The sequence below is a fragment of the Equus caballus genome, chromosome 1 (genome assembly GCF_041296265.1).
Source record: "Equus caballus isolate H_3958 breed thoroughbred chromosome 1, TB-T2T, whole genome shotgun sequence".
NCBI lineage: Eukaryota > Metazoa > Chordata > Mammalia > Perissodactyla > Equidae > Equus > Equus caballus.
Window position 1 is genome coordinate 190,657,704 of NC_091684.1, and position 22,735 is coordinate 190,680,438.

Below are 22,735 nucleotides of genomic sequence, written 5' to 3' on the forward strand. Positions count from 1 at the left end.
TAAATGTATGGAGCATGTCTATTTTGCCTACCACTATATACCCAGTTCATAGTTGAATGCCTGGAGTTTAGATATTGCTTAATAAACTTTTTCAATGAAAGAAGGAAGAATATAAAATGTTATAAAATAAATCATAAGTTTTACTCTAGTCACTCCACTTTGGAGATAGGACACCAATAAGCAACTAAAAAATATATTTTACTACTTAGATGAAATTTGTAAATAACATTCAAAAGCTACATAGAGAAATGTGTAGGTAATCAAAGACATCTGACAGAGCTGTTAAATATGGTGGTTATGTGACCCACATCAATAAATGCCATGTATTCAAACAATATAAAAGTGTCAGATGTCTCTCCTGTGGTTTCAACTTCATTTGCAGCTCAATCCAGACATATTTGGGAACAACTGGTGCAGGCCCAACAGAAGCCTATTTGCATAAATTACTTAGGACTCCTGGAGAGAGAACTCAGTCTAAAACAAGACAAAAAAAAGTCACGTGAGCTTGACGTATTATCAAAGTTTAGCAGAGTTAAACAGGCCTCACGTTCTGAGCTTTATCCTATCCCATCAAAGCACTGCCTCCTACCAGCAATCTTATGAATCACAACTACTTAATGACAACCCCTGTCTTCTGACCACGGCTCCCGTTCCCAAATCTCTGACTTGACAGATGGTCATTAAATCTCTCAGTTTCTCCTCATCAGCAGATAACCACACCTCACCAGTTCATGGCTGGTCTTCTCCTCCTCTTACCTGATGAAGTCACAGATTGTGACTGTGAAATTCTCCTAACTCGGAAACCGCACTTAGCCACATAAACTACACTAGAGACACTCAAAGTCTTCACTGCCAACCCAGCTATCCTACAGGCCCATGTATTGTAAGTAACATGAAAGGAGAACGAGGCATTTTCCCCCACTTGAAAGATTTGACTCTGGAAACTCTGAAGGCAGGAGACCACAGAACCTGCTTGAAAAATTTGGTGGTGTGTGGGAAATATAATGGACCCAAAAAATGCCCCAGTGGTAACTTTCTGTGCCCGTGCAAAGCTGGTTGAGGAAGAGGATAGAAATAAAACTAGAGTTGCCACATCATTACTGAGAGTAGTCTGTGAGTATATGTGAAACAGCCTTCAGAGAGTTCTGAAAATTATAAGGGCTGAATGAGGGAGAAAAGAAAAATGTTGAGAGAGAGATATATATATATATGTATATGTATATATACAAAATTATATCAACCAAGATTATAAGATAACGGAGTAATATAATTAGCTATAGTTTCATATAGAGTAGTTTTTTAAATGAAGTTATATATATATTTAACCTGTTTATATTTACTATGTTTTAACTTAATTTTATGCGGTAAGAGATATGTTGTATTGTTAAAAAGAATATACACATGCTAATAGAAAACATAATGTAAATCCCCTGATACACAACTTTGAATGCATATTTCTCCTCTTTGGAGATAAAAGAGAAAGTTTATCACTGCTGTTGGAAAAAGAAGTTAATCGAGAGAAAACATCAAAGCAGCCGAGGCTCTGGAGGGGCTTTTTCTGAGGTGAAAGCAATGTTATCAAAAATGGGAACACTCTGGTGACAGGCAGTCTGAAAGAATGTTAGGAGACTGACGGTCGGTGCTGGAGGCGAAATCTCTACGAGCTGACTGGGCTGGATGCAATCAGAACATAAGATGTCTAAACTGGCTACGTTATTGAATGGAGGTTCATCTAAAGCAAGGAGTCTGAGGGTTTGCTATAGAAGAGACGGAACAAAGGACAGTTGAACGTGTGCTGTGAACAGAGTGACTGAATAGAGTTCTGTAAAAGTGTTGTGATATCCTGTCAAGAACTTTACCATATAGGTCAGATTTTGTAGACAAATGTTATCTTTAATAGTTAGAGATTACTTGTTAACATTTGATAACGCCCTCCCTGCAAATTTAGCAAAATAGGTATTAGTTTATAAATTATTATTATTATTAAGGAGAAATCAAATATAATTCTATTCCACACCATTTTGTTGTGCATAATTACTTAACCAGACCACCTAGTTCATGTGGCTCATACTCGGTCCTAATAAGCATCATAGTAGTGAGCTGGGAACAGAGAAAGAGTTTCAGAAAATGCTGAAGACACTCTTAAATGTTTAGGGTCATATCACTAATTCCCAGGAGATTTTTGTAACAGAATCAATTTGCCCCAATAGTGTTCCATTAATAACTGAGGGAAATGAGCACTCAACTCAGAGTCCTGCCCTGTGAGGTAATAGTGGATAACAGAAGGACTGAGTTATGGTATCTTCCTTTCACCTCTTCCCGACAAGTAAAACCTTGGTACCCAGCGTGTCAAGTCTGCCCTTTCTCCCTTTCAACACTCGCCTAAACATGCATACTCTAAAGTATGATAGGAGATGTGTCCAGTTGTTCCATTTTCGAGAAAAGCAAAATGCTTCTTTAAGATCTCATGGTAATAAATGGTGAGTTGAAGCAGAGGGTAGAAATTCAGATAAAGAATGAAGCCTTGACGAGACTAAAGAATTTTCAGATGGAAATAGATAATAGTCTGTGTGAAATGCCAGGTAGAATGCATTTCTATATGTGAAACACATGGAAGAGTAATATGTATCCTAAACTAAAATTCAGGAATCCCAAACCAAATTCTAGTTAATTAAAAAATAAGTAGATCTCCTTATTTTAACCAAACTCAGACAGAAGCAAGGATGAAAGGATGCAGTGCATATGTGAAGAGGTTTCTCTCTTGCACTAGCCAGGAGTTCTAGAAGGCAGCAAGACAGCTTCTTCCAGATGCTGAAGCCGTGCTCATTTGATGGTGGTGGCATTCCTTGAGTCTCATTCAAAAATGATCCCAGACAAGAAGGGTGCCAGTGGAACCCTCAACCTAGACCTAGTTAGGGTGATTAGGTACAAGCTCAGTCCACCCCAATAAGCTAAACTAGAGCCATTTATCGGGATATTTCTTAAACCCAGATCACTCCAGGATGTTTCACAGCCCGTTTGTGAGAAAATGTGTAGGCTCAACAAAGAAGCTGTAACAGTAGGAATATTTCAAGAACTCTAAGGAATTTGCCTAAGAAACCCTCTTCTGAGAAATGACAAGATAAGATACTTGATAGTTTGAGCACAACTTGTTGAATTTCCTCCTATAATTTAAGATCATTTGTTTTAAAAATGTCCAGATGTTATCCATTGAATTCATTTCATGGATAATATTTTGTCTTTTTTTTTTTTTTTTTTACAGCAGCCACTTTGCAAGGCAGCTTTGGTCAGGAGAAGACAGACTAGCCACACTGAAAAGGGTAACACAAGATGGGCAAATTTCAAGTTAGCCAACACACTATTGTAAGTGCTCCATGCTTATGATCTCAGTTTGGTTTTCTCAAGAACACTCCTGTCCCTCAAACTTCTCAGTACATAATTCCTTCTCTTAAGCTGTGAAGATCTGATAGGCATGTGTGTGCACACGTGCATGCTTTATTTAGCCAAAGAACACATAAAATAACAATAGGAAGAATTTTACATGTTAAGAATAAAAATAGCTGTGTTAAAATTTCATCAATTAAAACTTAAATTAGAAAGACTACTTCAAAATAAGTATTCCAAGGATAGTAAACAAAAGTCAAAGAGAAAAATACCTAAAGGAGAGATCAAGACTACAAATAAATAGGGCCAGACGGGTGGCATAGTAGTCAAGTTCATCATGCTCCACTTCTCTGAACCCAGTTCGTGGGTTTGGCTCCCGGGCACAGTCCTACACCACTCATCAAGCCATGCTGTGGAGGCGTCCCACATACAAAATAAAGGAAGATGGGCACAGATGTTAGCTCAGGGCCACTCTTCCTCAAGCCAAAAGAGGAAGATTGTCAACAGGCAGGGCTCAGAGCCAATCTTTCTTCTCCCCCCGCCCCCCAAAAAATGACTACAAATAAATGAAAACTCTATCAGGTCCAAAATGCAAATGCTTTCAGAGGCAGGCAGATAATACACAGGTGAAGCAGACAAGGAGGAGATGCTAGAAAGTGGGACATGTGGGAGGGGGCTGGCTATGGTGAATTAGAGAGAACTGATCATCAAAGGAGGAAAATTGGCTCCCGTGAATTTTGGCCATGCTGAAATGAGCGCTCTCTGTTTTAGCCCTTCTAGTTTTTCCATCAAATCTAGTAATATGGATTTTTCTGTAAAATGTTCAGATTTTAAGTATTGGCTTAAGTAGTGTGAGCACTCTGCAGCCTAAATCAAACCTATCTCTGGGCTATATTCTGTGCTTAGGTCACAAGTTTGTTATCTCCAGAAGAAAACAGAGACAGGCAAAAACATTTACAGATAGAATCACAATAAAATGAGCAAAACACTGTAGGAATAATCAATTAGAAGTACTGGATGTTGATAATCAAGAATCTGCAACTTACTTGGAATTGAATAACATAAACTATGAGCTACAGCTATCAACAGTAACATACTTGATTAGCATTCTCATTCCTCTTGTTCTATTTAGTACAACAATTTCTTTGATATTAAAGAATAATAGGGGGCAGCCCCGTAGCATAGTGGTTAAGTTTGCACACTCTACTTCAGTGGCCCAGGTTTGCTGGTTCGGATCCCAGGCGCAGACCTGCTCCATTTGTCAGCTATGCTGTGGCGGCATCCCACATACAAAGTAGAGGAAGATTGGCAATGGATGTTAGCTCAGGGTGAATCTTCCTCACAAAAAACACCCAAAAAACAACTTTTTATGCATGTAACCGTTATCAGCAAGTCACAAGAATAGATCATAGAATCTGCTTATACTTTCTAAAGCCTGTTACTTGTCAAAGACAACTATATGTTATTCTCTCAAGAGTCTGATGAGTATACCATATTTGGAAATAAGATTTCAAATTGTCTTCCTTGCATGATATTTGAATGCTTAAAATATTATTTTAATAATTACTATTAATATCTTCTAGAATGGAATATATGATAAGCTCTCCCATAACCATCAAATTTGAGGCAATGCCTCAAAATTACAATTATTAGAGATATACTTCATAATATTAACGCTTTAGTTATAATTGTAATTTTTCACAGTAACTTTGAATTTTTCATATATATTATCTCATTTGATCCTACTAACAACCATGTTTTGTAGATACAATTATAAATAAATTCAGTTATGTACGAATAAATGAGTCATCCAGACTCACAAGCTGGGACTGGAATTAAAGTCTCTGACTACAAGTCCCGTTGTCTTGATACTATACCGCGATGCCATGGAGGCCAGTTGAAAGACTCTGAAGTTACAAATAGGATTATGTGGAAGTGTAGGAGAGGAAGAATAAGAGTTCATAAGCCATTTAGAATTTGTCTAGCATAATATTTAAACAGCAACGGAATCCTTTTCAGACATAGGTAAAGTATAAATAATAAATAAATCCATTAATAAATAATGTTCTGTAACAGAAAATGAAAAGCAAGTCACATGTGAAAGGATTTCATGAGGCCAAAGGCACACATGGTGTTTATCATAGATAAAGACACTTTGACGAGAAAAACCATTGTCGGAATGCAATTGCTATCTTGGCTTTGTAATCCTTTGTTTGTCTATCACCTCAATAGCAGAGAGAAAGTTCCTGAAGAAACAAGAGGGAAAGGAACACTGCAGGGAATTTTAGCAGGCCAACAGTTAATGCCCACCTGCCTGAGGTTGAATCAATTCTAAAATAAGACAAGAAGTAGGATAGAAGGGGACCGAACATCACCTTTACTACTGATGAGGAACAGGATTTTTATTTGAAGGTAATTGGGTTTCTAAATACAAAAAAAACAAAAACAAAAACAAAAAACAAAAACCAAAATTAGGCTCACTTACCCCCCAACCTGGCAGCCCCACAAAGAGTGGAGCCAGTTTCCTGTCCTGAGGCCCTGCCCCTGACGTGCTTTCAAACATGGAAGAAAACATGCTTCCTCCATGCAGCTCCCCCCGAGAGAAAGAGGAGAGATTCAGTCCTTCGTCCTTCTTCCTTCCCCGAGGAGGAATGAGTGAGGGGGTGAGAGAGCCCAAGAGTGACAGTCTATGAATAGGCTCCCATCACAGGAAGTAAAGGCTCGGTTTGGGAAGAAAGATCCTAATGGAGCCTGAGGTACAAATTCAGATGAAGCCAAGAAAAATGGGAAAGAGCAGAAGCGAGCATAGGATGTATATACAGCACCTGGAGGGGACGATGAGATGTCTGCTATCATTTTTGATGAGATTGACCTCTGCCCAGTCAACTGTAAGATCAATAGGCAGTTGATCAAATAATGGTATTCAGTTGGCTTTAGTGGGACAGAATACCTCCCAAGGAAAGGTTTGAATGAAGAGAAGATGTGCCCTTGTGTTGTTTTAGTCATTGTTGAAAGGAGATGTTTGAGGAAGCGCACACTGACGAGTCCCAGCCGGGAATAGCCTGTGAGTGCCTGGCTGTGCTTTGGCTCACAGAGCTAATTCTGGGAAGGTATAACCTCAACTGAAAAGTTGGATGTATCAGGTTATCATTGCCTCATGCAACTAATATTCAAATCTTCTGTCTAATTTTCCTTATTCTAAGTGCACATTCAGTGAAGCAGAATTTTAATTATTATTAAAGTTCACCTTTAGAAATGCTGTGAAAAGGAGAATGCAGTGATCACATTAACGTGAGCATATTGGTTCTTTTCCAAATGCAGTTATACTTCACGTTGCAAATTAATCAATCTCCTAATGCCTCACTCCCTTATGAGGTTGGTTAGGGTGTTACCCAGACCTCAAAAGGCCCCTGGTGGCCCTTCCCTCCTGGTATTACTGCCTTTCTATAGGCCTTCTCACACTGACATGGAGGGGAACTGAGTGACCAAGAGAATACAGTGCAAAGGACAGCACATAGCTTCCAAGGATAGGTCATCAAAGGCATTGCAGCTTCCACCTTGGTCTTCTGGATCCCTCTCTCTGGAGAAAATCAGCCACCATGCTGGGAGGACACCCAAGCAGCACCAAAGAGAGACATGCATGGAGAGAAACGGGCCCCAGCCAACAGCCAGCCCCCACCTCCAGCCCACATGTATGCACCACGTTGGAAGTGGATCCCCTAGCTCCATTCCAACCTTCAGACGACTATAGCAGCAGTTGATCTCGGACTATGATCTCACAGGAGACTCCAAGGCAGAATTTCTCAGCTGAGTCAGTCTCAAGTTCCACAGGAGCCCTGAGGAATAATAAGTTATTATTATTGCTTTCAGCCGTTAAATTGTAGAACGATTTTTAATGCAGCATTAGATAATTAAGATGGTTAATATACTGTCTTCTGATTTAAACTCCTCTCAGTTATGGCTATTACCTACTAGCTATTATTTAAATAGTACTAACTCTGTATAGGAAATATTCTAAACTATTGTAGATGTAGAAACTCATTTAATCTCAAAACAAACCTCATACCCTCATTTGTAAATGCAAAATTCAGGACACAGAGAGTAACTTAGACAAAGTCACTCAGCTAGAAAATATCAGAACTGGGATTCAAACCTGGAGAAGTCTGGACTGAGAGTACATGTTCTTAACCACTGAACTATAGTACCTCTCTGTCCACAAAAATGAAGGAAGAAATCAGTTTCTGAGCCTCCCACACAGTGAAGAACTCACTACGCTGAATGCTCCCTTCCTACTGTCTTTGCATCTAGCTAGCTGAGTTTGCCCAGCAACACCCAGACCATCCTCAAAAGACACATAAATTGTGATGTGCCGGGACTGACAGAGGAGGTACACTCACAGTGGAGGGAGAGTACTAATTACGCCTAATTATACCAGACGGCTGCAGAGAGATGGACAGGAAGGACAAGAAGGGTGGACACGAACTTTTGCTTCACCGTGTTGCAGTGTGTTCCTGACACATGAAAGAGAAGGTTGTTGTATTGACTTTGACTGTATCCAATTTCTAACCTCATGACTTCTATACATTTGGTCACTCAGTGCTTCAGCAAGAGATGGGCTTCTTGAAATGCGTGGTTAATCCGTTCAAGCTTCATATTTTATACATCCTATTTATAGATCTGGCGTGACAGCTTTTTGACAGTCACAACACAGAAAACAAACAGAGACCCTTAATTTAATTATTTGGTAATATTCTCAGGCATAGTTGGCTATTTTGACAAAAATAGAACCTTTGTTAAATTAGGAAATTGTGAAAAGAACTGTCATATTAACCACTTATTGTTTTCTAAACATCTTCTTTAATGTCATATGAAATGTGCAAATACAATTTCTGCCAAAATAGAAAAAGTAAAGCAAATGATTCATTAAAGAAAACCAACATTGGAATTTGTAATTAAACATGGGCATGTCCCTGTGATAACTGAAATTCCAGCTCTGTCCATTTCATCAAAATAAGTATGAATCAAGAACAAATAATATGCATATTTCATTATCTTATTTTATAAAATAAGCTATCTTTGAAAGACAATATGATTGTGAAGTTTGCAGACCTAGATTACAAGTCCAATTCTATCACTTAGTAATTTGACTGAAACACTACGTGTGGATATTGTTGTTCACAACTATTTACTTCCTTATGGTAAAAGGGTTATATTCCCAGCAGTTGCTGAGCCTGCTGTGGGAGGTGAATAACTCTCCACCCATTGATGCTAGACTTGGTCGTGTGACTTGCTTTGACTAATGGAATGTGGGCGGATATTCCATTTGCAAAGTCCAAGCAGAAGCTTTAAAAGTCTGTTTCACAAGCTGACTTGCTCTCTCTCCTCTGAAATGAGAATTGCATCTTCCAAATAGGGGCTGCTTCTTCACACCTAGTCCTTGAATAAGTGGTTGGCTCACGCTTATGATCAAATAATGTGAAGAAAAAATATTTCTCATCATAAGTCACTGAGATTTGGGATTGAAACACACACAGAGAAGTTAGAAATAGTCTTATTTTCTTATCTATCAAGTGTGAATAATAATCTTAGTCTAAGCATTAAATACATGTTCAGGAAATGGTAGATTATCTACCTAAAACATTAGTATATGGCCTTCAGAGGAAATGCAATAATTCAAGTAAAGAATAATTATTTTATTTGATATGAGATTATTATCCTTTTGAAAGATAGCTGGACTTTAGAGAATTCTAATTCTGGCCCTGCCACTAACCTCTATCACTGACCCTCTTTGTGCCTGTTGTCACTCTACGGGATGGAGTCAATAATACCTATCGTACCTTCCCATCAATGTTGGCGGATGGCTTCAGTGAGGGGGTGGATGATGGGCTCCGTGAGCAGCTCTGATATAGAGGAGAAAGCAAGTGTCTAGGTAACAGGCCCCGTGAGTCTGAGTCCTGGTTCCACTGTTTACCAGAAGTATGAAAATAAGTACGCCATAGCAGTGATGAGTCAGTTTGTTTACTGTCACACAGATTTGTTGTAAGATTCAAGTGAGATGATGTGATTGATGATATAAATGTGATTACTCTTATCACCAACATAATACTCTATTCTAGTTTCTTAAAATATCTTTCTTTTTTTCAATATACCCCCAGGTTACGTGATAGAGTAAGAAGGGAGGATCATTGGTTTTAAACACAGAATCCAATCCAACTTTGCCTCCTACAGCTGTATGGCTTTGGATATTTATAATACTTATTGTACATTAGATTTATCATCTGAAAATTGAGGATAGGATAATAATAGCTTATAGAGTTGTTTCTTTTCATAAATAATTTCCTGTATTCAAGTGCTGGGCATCGATTAGCGCTCCTGCCTTTTATAAATGCAACATCACTGTGCTGAGATCATATGTTTGAGGAAACACCATGTCCTAAGTACAAAGGAGTACCATGTGGATAAAAACATTCTTTGGAATCTTGTATCACACACATTCTCTGAATCATCTTCCTAAAAGATATTTGCCTTTAAGTCTCTATTTCTGTGTATTCAATATAACTTAAATCCATGTTGTTTCATCTTCCTATTCAGAAGAATAGAGATCAAACAGCAGATTAAGAATACAGATTAACCTTGAAACAATGCATAGAACAAATGGAAGGGAAGCATCTTTGCCAAAATAAGATATATGAGTAGACAATATAGAATGTGGTATGCAGATTAAATTCTCCCAATGTTGATAATATGGGAATCAGTAATCCAGTACTTGCCAACACACTGAATACTGAGTTTTGTGCTGCCATGTTATTCAAGTACTTATCTACTTAATAAAAGCTGTGAAAGAGTCCTAACTGATACATTTGACTTGTCATTATAAACCTCAAAACAGCATGAGAGAATGGAAACCGATAATCCTTGGAAGCAGAAAGTTACTCTCGATATATATTTTTTTGTACTTATTACTCAGGTTAATATAGTAAAAGTGATGATATGAAAGTCAATTATAATGTATATAATTTTTTAAAAAAACACAATTTTACACTAATGTGTAGTTCCATAATGGGCTTGATAAAGCAAACAAGAAAGATTTAGTTATTTATATATGCATATTTAACTTAAAAAAAAAAACATGAGACTTTTCATTAAATACTCCAAGGAAGAATTTGGAGAAAGACAGGTGAGGAAAACTTAAGAAGGGAAAATTATACAAAGATATATGCTTGGTAGCATTTATTTTATTTTAGGATAGTTGCTGAAACAAATTGGTATCTTTGTAATGAATTAAAAGTAGTATGTGTACTAATCCTTCAAGGTGTAGGAACACTTGATTTAAAGAGATTGCATCCCAATAAGCAAACTTAGGTACAGCAAAAGAAGACAGGAGAACGGAAGCCAGGGCCTTCCGAAGGCCCTAAGTCTTGGTTCTTGCTTGAGGTATTGCAATTTCAGTGTACGGAGACTTCTCTCTATTGAGAGCCTGAAGACAAAAAAGTGTAACTGCTCCCTCAAATTATCAAAATGCTTTGCAACATTCTTAATATCATTATTATATCAAAATGACAAATTTCTTTAATGTTTATACAATTTTTAATAAAGCATTTGAAAATATTTAAATAATTTTGCTTATACATATATATTTTTTCGAGTAAGTCCAGAAAGTTATATAACATGAATCTAGGAATCAACAACAACAATTGAAAATTGGTAACATTGTGTCAGATGTGCTTCTTTTTTAAAAAATAATTAATGAAATAACAATTACAGATAGATGAAGTGTTCGTTGTCATTGATCACTAGGAATTTTATAAACTAAGAGAATAACAATTTGAAGGATTGGAAGGGTACGTGTGCCCAGTCAGGCAATTTAATTGATTTGGAATTAATATTGGTAACATCCTAATATAATCTTGAAAATGCTTCATGTTTCAATCTTTAACTACATTCATGAAAGTTTTGTGTACACTAAGTATGGAAAGGGTACCAAGACACACACCTACTCAATATTTCCAGCCTTCTGTTGTCTTTTTTCACCCATCCACCCCAACTACCCTCCTCCAACCTGGAAATCAAACTAGATCTGGATCCAGGTGCTTTGTATTATAGGTTTTTTTCCCCATTACACAGCTCTAATTCTTTAGTGAATTTCAATGAGAGATTTCTTGGCACAGAAAGGAAGCACCTGCTGATCTGAGCAATTCCATTAGCACTCAGCCAAGCAAAAATATTCTGTAGGTGACGATGGTCCCAGTCTCAGAACACAACCAATAATTTTATTGTCTTATTCCAAATTTGTTATTGGCCACTTTGTCTATTGTTTAGCTGTAGGGAGAGAAGATCAGTATTCATAATGATCTCCAAATGCTATTTGAAGTATTATAGAGTTTTGGGTGTAATTTCTAATTACAATTAGTGTGATTATGTAAGGATGCAATAAAAATAGTTGACTATTTTGCACCACGTACACATCTTCAATACAACTGATTAAAAAGTGAAAATTCAGATAATCAAAAGCTGTGTTTATTAACAGCAATCATTAAGAAAATAACTAATTAAGTGACTGATCTTTCTTTAAATTGACCGAAGTGACCCTTTTTTGCTTCCATGTTACCAAAAACTTCAGTTATAACAAGTACAATTATGTGCTGGGCCTAAGTTTGAAACTGCAGTATTCTGTTCTCTTTAATATCATTCTCTGCTACACACTCCCCCCCCCCCCCCAGGCACACACATACACACACACACGCACACAGTGCACTCTCAAGACATCTGTGGACCTCTAAAAATTGCAATTTGACAAAAAATACCATGTTATTCCTCTATCCTGCTGTTTTGTCAAGAGTGGGTAGAGAAAATCTCTAGTATATATATCTGCTGACCAACATACCTCTGGTGGCCAATTAGGAATGTCTCCTTCACCTGTTCACACGTCCAGTCATATATTCAGTACATATGTACTGAGAATCTGAAAGGAAAAGGTGCGGGACACTGAGGTATTTAATGAAATATACATGCCATTCACAAACTTCAGCAAATCCAATGAATATTGCAAGCACTTTTTATTTTAATCTGGGGAGAATGGGGACATCAAGTTCAACAACACATAGTTTTTTCAGTTAAATGGTTTACAATCTAGTGTTAATGTAGTTGTGTGGAAATAAAAGCCAGGACAAGGGGTAAGACAGGTAGATAATAAGACAAATAGAAGAAGAAATGTGGTGTAATACTAAAGAAAATGTTAAAAAAAAATACAATGGCACAGAAAGAGGCAAGGGTACTTTTGTCTTTGATTTGATGATCACTATTATGCTTGAAAAAGATCAGGGAGGCAGCAGTTTGTAAGTTAAATTAGAGGTGGGGAAGAGAGATCAGTGGAGGAGAAAAAGAACAGGCGAGATGGAGGAAGAGTGTGAATTATGACACTGAGAGTAGGGATGGATGAGATGCTGCTTCCATCTGCACTGCTGTGGGTTTGCGGGGGCACACAGGAGCGTGCAGCCTCTGTCCTCAGCAGAGCACTTACTGGCTCTAACAGATGTGACTTCACCTCCCAGCTCCTTCACTCATCGGCCGTATGACCTTGGCAAGTGGTTTGTCTCCTGGCTCTTATTCCTCTTATACAATCTCTAATTCAGAGGAATATTATAATAACCAAATACAATGCATGAAAGCATTAAGTTCAATCTGTCATGTAGTCAATATTCAAAAAGTCTTTTTAAAATCTGTTTCAAAATCAAGGAAAAAAGAATGCAAACTTTAGAGGAATAGTTTTTTTTTCATTTATTTGTTTAGTTTTGGATGTACGTCATAATATATTTCGAATTCTGTATACATTACATCATGTTCACCACCCGAACACTAATTATAGTGCATCCCCTCACATGTGACCCTAATCACCCCTTTTGCCTTCCCCCTCCCCCCTTCCCTATGGTAACCACCAATCCAATCTGCAATGCTATGTGTTTGTTTGTCGTTTTTATCTTCTACTTATGAGTGAGATCATATGGTATTTGACTTCCACCCTCTGACTTATTTCACTCAGCATAATACCCTCAAGGCCCATCCATGTTGTCACAAATGCCCAGATTTCATCATTTCTTATGGCTGAGTAGTATTCCATTGTGTATATATACCACATCTTCTTTATCCATTTGTCCCTTGATGGGCACCTAGGTTGCTTCCAAGTCTTGGCTATTGTGTATAATGCTGCAGTGAACATAGGGGTGCATGTATCTTTATGCCTTTGCATTTTCAAGTTCTTTGGCTAAATACCCAGCAGTGGGATAGCTGGATTATATGGTAGATCTATCCTTAATTTTCTGGGGATAGTTATTGACATGATTATTGTGTCATTCTGGCATTCTCTTAGTATGTCTATTGAATAGATGAAGTAAAAAGATTTTGGACTTTTCTCATTATCAAAAAAAGAAAAATACTTACAGGGGCTGGCCTGGTGGTGCATCCATCAAATGCTCACGTTCTGCTTCTCGGAGGCCCGGGGTTCGCTGGTTCATATCCTGAGTGTGGACATGGCACCGCTTGGCAAGCCATGCTGTGCTAAGCCTCCCACATATAAAGTAGAGGGAGATGGGCGCGGATGTTAGCTCAGGGCCAGGCTTCTTCAGCAAAAAGAGGAGGACTGGCAGCAGTTAGCTCAGGGCTAATCTTCCTTAAAAAAAAAAAAAATACTTTCAAAATAAGGCTTTGTGTGAACCTAGTTAGATATAACATCTTTTTGTAGAAATATCTTGCTTGAAATTATTTTCTACTATAAATTTAGTTTTCCTGGGAGTTATCTGGGCAAAATCTCCAATGACAACCTAATGACTGCAATCCTGTTCTCGGTTGTCCTGCCTGCCTTATCTCTGCAGAATTTGGCCACAACCAGCCTTTCTCTTTTGAAGCCTCAATCACATTTAGTTCTCAGGAGTCTTTTTTAGTTCATTTCCCACCTCCTTGATCATTGTTTTTCTGTCTCCTTTGATGAGACCTCCTCCTCCTCTCCAGTCTTCAGGGAGAACTTTCTTCAGTTGGTCCTTACCTTGAAATTTCTTTCCCTCTTTTTCTCTCTCTTTCTCCTAAACATAAGTCATGATGCTGTTATCTTGTACAGAAATGAAATTGAGAGCGTGGAACTAAGCAAAGACGGTCCTTCCCCAAACTCCCCAACCCTCTAGGAAGAACTAATGCCCAGGAGTCCTGCTCCCACAGCGCTTCCTAGAGTCTATTGCTTATGACCTAAGATCAAATTTATGTGTGTCTTTCTTGCTGGAATTTAAACTTCAACAAGCCCAGGACTCTGTCTTAATCATGGTTTTATTCCTATTGCCAGTACTAGGGTTCGATAAATGCTACTTAAAAGAAATAATCAAAGAGTACCTGTCCCAATTCGGCCCTACGATAGCAGCTTTCACCCTGGTCTAAAGTCGCCGTTTGGGCAGAAATCTGCTTGCTTCTTTAGCCCTATGATCTCTTGCAGAGTGACTTTTTTATTATGTTTATTTAATGAATTTTTTTAAATAAAAATTGTATATATTTAAGGTGTACACCATGAGGATTTGACATACATATACATAGTGAAATGATTAGATTGCTACAAGCTAACTAACATTCCTTCTGGGATAATTATCATGTTTTCTTTGAGATGAGAGCACCTGAAATCTACTCTCTTAGCAGGTGTCCAGTATTCAGTGCAGTATTATCAACTATAACCATCACGCTGTATATCAGAATGACTTTTCAAATCATAATGCTAAGCAGAAACCGGCTTTTTCAATCTATAAGAAGGAAAGTGAGATTTACGTTTCTAAAACTTGAAAACAATATTGCTTCCAGTACTCTGTGGATCAAGAACCAAATATTTTAGTGTTACTTCCAGCAGAATTAGCTGATACCAACTTGCTGTAATACGGCAGCGTCTTAGATTGGTTACAGGCACTGCGGGGGGCTTCCAGCTTAGACGGTTAGCCGTGAGTCTCCGGAATTCAGATATACACACCCAATCTATTTTCACATCTATCTCTCAACTGATCCTGTTTTAGTTCCTATCAGCCAGGAAACAGCACAAATTTTCTTTATTCTAAACTGTATTCTGATATCTAAAGATCAACTCCTAATTTATCTATTGTCAAATATTTTGCCTCATAATGAATGCAGGGAACCTATTACCCAAGTTCTCAAATCCACTTTGGCCTAATGGTGCTTGTAAATAATGCATTTGCATAATGAGCAATATTTATAAAAGCCAATTACCACTAATACGGATGACCTTTTGGCATGAAGTATGCTAATAACCTTTGAAATGTGGACTAGATTACACAGTGCTAAAATAAAACTTAGGTATAATAGAAACCAGTCCCCCTTGCATATGTAAGAATGAAGGCTATTTTCTATTTTGGCTGCATTTTAAAAACACATTAATTTGATATGTGCTTTGAATTAAAAAAATTAATTCTAGCGCATTTTCAAATAGAGAATATTAAAAAGGAATGCAAGAGCCTTCTCTTTACAAAACAATTTCTAATGAAACAGAATTAACTTTAACATTAAATTCTATGATTCAGACATTTCAAAATATTAATTTGCTAAAGGTCATATACAGTTTATACCTACAGCCAGCCTAAGATTTTGAGCTTTTTGTTGATTCATATATACTTAATATTAGCAATGATTGATCAGGTTGAATTTTTATTGATCTTTTAACATGGCCAATACACACTGACTCCAAATATTTAATGCACTATTTTTTTTTTTTAAAGATTTTATTTTTTCCTTTTTCTCCCCAAAGCCCCCCGGTACATAGTTGTATATTCTTCGTTGTGGGTCCTTCTAGTTGTGGCATGTGGGACGCCGCCTCAGCGTGGTCTGATGAGCAGTGCCATGTCCGCGCCCAGGATTCGAACCAATGAAACACTGGGCCGCCTGCAGCGGAGCGCGCGAACTTAACCACTCAGCCACGGGGTCAGCCCCTTTAATGCACTATTTTTCATATGCTGTAAAACTAATCTATTTCACCTAATGGTAGTAAAACTACAGTTCATGTTATTAACGCACTTTCATTTCTTATATTGCATTTTCAATTGCTTATTTACAATTATACATGATTTAATATGGCCGCCTAGCCATGATGTAATAGAACCACACAACTCCTTGTGTATCGTAGCAGTAAAGTACGTATGAAAATACACTGGGATCTGATCTTTGCTTCCCTGCTGTACTCTATTCTGCTTGAATTATTTAGAAATCAAAATTCAATTATCCAAAATACAAATGACATTCAATTACATATTGAATAATGTTCAGCACTGATAACATTACCACAAGTTTGTTTTCTCCTGTGAAATCTAACCCTAGGAAAATTGCCTAAGTAAAGTTAGTTATTTTGAGTAATCCACCCACTTACATTTTCTGCTTTATCTTCACCTCTTTGTGACCTTGTCCTCAGGCAACCAGAACCTTCACAATTACTCAGTGATTATTCAGGCCCCCCCCCGCACCCTTGGCATGGCAGTACACGCTGCTATGTTATCCCTCATTCATCATTCTGCTACGTAACTCTCTTTTCTTTTCTCCCTAGGAAAATCACATAGATCCAATTTTCTCAACACATTGCTTTGGTAACAGCCATCTAATGTGGCAAATTAATTGCAATAATTTAATTTTTAAAGATGTGGTTGTGTGTGAGCCCACTGGGAGACACCTAGATGAGTTGGAATTCTACTTTCTAAAGGCACATGAAGTACGGGCAGAGGCACAGGTATACAAGGACATGTACAGTGTTGTCAGTATTAAAGCTGATGGTGGGGATGATGATGTGAGGCCTTCTTATTGATTCCTGACTTAGCGATGACTACGGCTCAAAGACTTTACGTGAGAACAGATTTTTTAAAAATGATATTTATCTGAGTCATCTGGGAAAGTATCATGAATGAATTGCTATTTACTCTTTACTCTGAAGAAAGGCTAAGATTTCTATAAACACAAATGAAATGTGAAAGATTTCAGGGTAAGCTGGGGATGTCAAAGTTTACTTGAAAACAACAATTAAAAAATGATGAAAATTTCTGATAAAAGTATAAAATGTCTACATTGGAAAATAATAAGTCCCAGAAATAAGATCAAAAGTGTTCCTGACCTTGACGCATAAGGCTGTGTACTCAGGCTGGGCTAGTTGAGTCCATCGACGGCAAAAGAACCTTATCATGAAATATTTGCTACTGTAAGAGTGTAATATTAGTGGAAATAGTGTTTGATAAACTGGCATGATAATCATGACACAGTCAATCAGAAAAGGAAGACAAAGTATGAAAATTAACGTCACACATTTGCGTATAGCCATATGCATCTAGGCCTTGAGTTTTATTTATTTACTTATTTATTTTTTTAAAGATTGGTCCCTGAGCTGATAACTGTTGCCAATCTTCTTCTTTTTTTTTCTGCTTTTTTCTCCCAACTCCCCCCAGTACATAGTTGTATATTTTAGTTGTGGGTCCTTCTGGTTGTGGCATGTGGGACACCGTCTCAGCATGGCCTGAGTGGTGCCCAGTCCGCGCCCAGGATCCAAACTGGCAAAACCCTGGGCCGCCAAAGCAGAGTTCGAGAACTTAACCACTCGGCCATGGGGCCAGCCTCTAGGTCTTGAGTTTTAAAGGTAGAGTTTAAATATCGTCATGGGCACACTCCCTCACCATGAGGGATGGGGATTTTTGGAAGATAATTATAAAAGGGTGAAATTTGTGGCAAGACATGGTATCAAGCCAATAATTATTCAGGTAACCAAGCTTTTTCAACAGGTTTTAGAGAGCCTCAAATAGCCATCTTCCATGTAACACATCTATGAATAGTGTCAAAATTCCTCTTTTTGTAGATTATTCTCCATATCCTGACTTTACCAGGGCTTTGTTTTTATTGTCAAAAAAAAGCTCTGTAGCATGTGCTGAAAAATATACACTACCAAAATTGAATGTAATAGCTGATGTTAGTAATTGTATTTTCACCCAGATCCTTCTTTTTGCTCATTTCTCAATTTTGTAACTTTTCAGACTGCTTTCCCAACTTTTGAAGCTTGAGGTCAGTAGGCTGCATTGCTGCAGAGACAGTTAACATATAACTGAAAACCTAAAGACTAGATCTTACTCTCAGAGGCTCAGACATCTTTAAAAACCCGCTGAAGGGAAGAGGGGGAAAATGGGTCAAAATTTTGTATTTGTGCTATTTTCAGTGAAAATATCCCTATTATCTCAAACCTCTGAACAGCAGTCAGCTGTCAATTCAGCAAGAGTCGCTCCACGGCTAAGAGCAAAATACAAGCATCATCCAACAGCAAAGGAAGCTTTACGCACCGATGTGAGTTAACGCTCACAGCCAGTGGGGCATCAGTCCGGAAGGCCACACTCTGCACTGCAAACCCCTCCATAGTCCCCTCAAGCTTGCTCCTCGTTCTTTAAAGCTTCCTCCCCAAAAAGCAACACCCAAAGTCTTTTCTCTATATTTTTTCATTTTAAACTTTTTATTGAAATATAACATAATATACAAATCTTGTAAGCACAACTTACAGGTAAATTGCTCAATCAATTTTCACAAACTGAACACACTCTTGTAACAGGACCTGGAAAAAAACCCAGAATATTCCAACATTCCAGAAAAGGAACACTTTGAAAATAAAACATTCTCCAACCTTGCTTTGATGAGTAACAAAGGTGATATTTGGGGATCTGTTACCTACTTTTGGGATTTTTCTGCTAATTTGGTCAGAAATCAGAAGTGCTTTTTTTTTTTCCTTTTTTGCTGAGAAAGATTGGCCCTGAGCAAACAACTGTTGACAATCTTCCTCTTTTTGCTTGGGGAAGATTGTCCCTGAGCTAACATCTGTGGCAATCTTACTCTATTTTGTATGTGGGATGCTGCCACAGCCTGCCTTGATGAGCGGTGTGTAGGTCCGCAACCGGGTTTAGAACCCATAAACCGTGGGCTGCCAAAGTGGAGCACAAACTTAACCACTACTCCACCGAGCCAGCCCCTGGATGCTATTTTTTTTTTTTTTTTAATATTTGTTTTTTTTTAAAGATTTTATTTTTTCCTTTTTCTCCCCAAAGCCCCCCGGTACATAGTTGTGTATTCTTCGTTGTGGGTTCTTGTAGTTGTGGCATGTGGGACGCTGCCTCAGCGTGGTCTGATGAGCAGTGCCATGTCCACGCCCAGGATTTGAACTAACGAAACACTGGGCCGCCTGCAGCGGAGCGCGCAAACTTAACCACTCGGCCACGGGGCCAGCCCCTGGATGCTATTTTTTGAGCCCCCTCAGAGAAGCTACCATCTGCATGTAGGAAGCTCCACAGATGCATCTGATTTCCAGCCTAGCTTGGAACTCAAGTGCACACATAACTGATGAAACCTGACTAAACTCTGTGGATTGGACCAAAGCCAACTTCCTGGTGTTGAGATCGTCCTGCAGGGAAACTGGGCAAAGAGTGCATGGGACTTCCTGGTACATTCTTTTGCAACTTCCTATGAGTCAATAATTATTTCAAAATAAAAATAATAATTCCAAACTTATAAATGTTATTTTAATGAAACTGTTCTCTGTTGGTTATCATCTGAACATCATGATAATGCTAATAATATATAAATTAATAATAATGGTTCATATTTACCATGTTTACTAGGTGCCAGATATTCTGCTAGGAGTTCTCCATGGATGCTTCCATTCAGGTCTTACGAGACCCTTTGAGTTAGGCGTCCTTACAGAACTGAGGTGAAAAGAAGTTGAGTAGTATTCCCAAGACCACCAACTAGTAAGTTGCAAAGCCTGGATTTAAACTCACTTAGACGAGGCACCTTCGTGACACAGGTATCATTTATCCCAATCACAGTTCTTTCTGAGTCACACCAGAGGCACCACTCTTAGGCAGGCAGTGAGGCATAAACAGCGTGCTTCCTTCATCCTGGTTCCCACCTTCCTCATAGGACTGCACCTGCTGAGCAAAACCTAAATGAAAATTAAATCTTGGTTTTAGCTTGACATGTCAAATAATATCTATTTTCATTTGAGCCCTGATCTCTGTCAAGGCTTGCAGCATTTTATGCTCTATTATCTCTGATGTCAGACAAAAAATAAACAATTTTAGTGTTAAAAGGATAGGATGGGATTAGGGGAATTAAGAAACTTGAGGCAAAGAATTTCTGAAATATAGGAATATAATGTTTTAACGTTGATTTATGTTTTATTATCATTTAAAATATAAGCAATAATAAAATTTCTCAAATATAATATAATTTTCCTATAAAATCTGACTACTCTACGTTACTCCAAACATTCAATATTTTTTGTTTGAGAATCATATAGACACTACTTTCAGTCATTCTACCTGAAAGTTTATGAATGATGCAACAAGTAACTATTTTTAATCCATATTTGTTTGCTAAGAAAATGTTAAAAAATACTTTGAACACTTCCATATTCAAATATAAACATTTTTATTATGGGAAAAATCCAAAAGCACACTGTTTCCACTAAATCTTGTGTCTTAGAGAAGTGAAAACGTGACCAGTGGTTACTGTCGTGTGTCTGTGTGTGTGTGTGTGTTTATGCACACGTTTGTGTGTATGAGTGTGCTATTTTAGACACATTATAATTTTGGAACAAATCATTTTCTTCAGAACTTTGAGCACTGTACAGATAATGCTCAAGTAGTAGATGTTTGATAAAGATTTGAATAAATGCACGAATTACAGAGAAATAAATTGCAATATTTGGAGCTACCAAAGAAGGTAAGAAGCTACTATAATTTTGTAGACAGTGAAAGAAAAAATGTTACAAAATAAGTTTTGTTTTTAATGACTGGAGAGAATTGGTAAAATTATAGACTAGAGGATAAAACTTGAACCACTAATCCCATGTTAAGCTGCATATTAGCATATTTTTTCCAAAGCTCCAGAGTCATCTTGATTAAATTGCAACCATCTCCAGGAGTATGAAATTCCAATTGTAATGTCAGTATTAGCAATTGCCTTTGGTTTATAGAGAACATCTCACTGACTCATGAAATCCGTGAGTCAAATTTAGATAACTGTTCTTTTCTTAAAGCAAGACAGCCAATCTCTGTATCCAGTAAAGGCAACTCTTTGAAGAAAGGATTTTGGAAAGTTAATGTCAAAGGCAATGACCTAGTAATTATTTTAATAGATTATTCCATGAAGTGTGAATCTACACGTTGACCCATAAATACAATGTCAATTGTTAGGTCACGGCACACGTTTGTATATTTGGGAAAAATGAGACGGTTGAAAGAAGTCAATTTTGTAGTCAATATTTAAAGAAAAGTCTTCATTAGCAGGCATAGGAATTCAGATTATGCAGTGATCCAGTATGCTTTTAGTGCTAATTAAAATTTGCCATTGTTATCCCAGTCAAGCTGTACTCTTTTTACTAATTCAAGACCCACTATCATATGCCATCCCCATCCTATCCCTAAATTATGATTTTAATACTGCACCCCATATTCTGTTTCCTTCAACAACCCCCTCAGTATTTTTCCATGTTGTTTCCATTGCAGTGATTTGGCTCAAAACACTCACTCGAGACAGGACACCTTTCTCCTTTATCCCAGCAAAATTTCCCTGTGCTATAAAGTCCAGCTCAACAATAACTGTTCATAGGTGTGATCACTTACGTGCAAGACCTTGTTCCAAGCATTTTTCCAAATTACCACTTACAAGATTCCAATGTGGTGGGTACACAACTATTAACCTTACTTTACAAATGAGGAGATTTGGGGTTTGGAAAGATTAAGCAACTTGCCCAGAATCTCACTAGCAGGAAGTTGTGCGGCTGGACTATATAAAAATTCTGTCAGCCATGGAGAGGCCTTGAAACTATATGGAAACAGAGAGAGGTCCAGGCACCCTCATCAGGCATCAGACATGTGAATAAAAAAAACTTGGTTTTCCAAGACCAGAGCAGCTGCTTGCCAGGTCACTTGGAAACCACAGGCAATGTCATAGGAAGATGAGACATTTTCTAGCTGAGGCCCTTTCCAGATTCCTGACTCAAAATTATGATAGCGAAGACAATATAAACCTCAAGGGAGTTCAACGTCAAGCCAGTCCTCTAAACTAATATGTTAGCGTGAGTCACACTCAAAGCCCATGTTCTTAATTCTTTAATTTACTCATTCAACAAATACAGCAAATCTCAGCACTAGGAACTGGGGATCCGATAGTAAGGGGATAAAAATTCCTGCCCCCGTAGACCTTTCATGGGGGCGTGGAATGGGGCTTAGACAATTTATAATAAACCTCAGTAACAACTGAACTTATATTTCAGTAAAATATTTCAGTATAATGAATTAAGTAT

At 37.8% G+C, this 22,735-nt stretch overlaps 1 long non-coding RNA gene across 1 annotated transcript; it reads right to left on the reverse strand.

Annotated features, from left to right (window-relative positions):
• Positions 1-6,145: 6,145 nt before the first annotated feature.
• LOC138917901 (uncharacterized) lies at positions 6,146-20,337 on the reverse strand. Its single transcript, XR_011426568.1, has 4 exons — positions 20,034-20,337; positions 13,822-14,050; positions 12,269-12,346; positions 6,146-7,220 (listed from the first exon to the last, which is right to left on the reverse strand). It is a non-coding gene; the product is annotated as an uncharacterized lncRNA (long non-coding RNA).
• Positions 20,338-22,735: the final 2,398 nt, after the last annotated feature.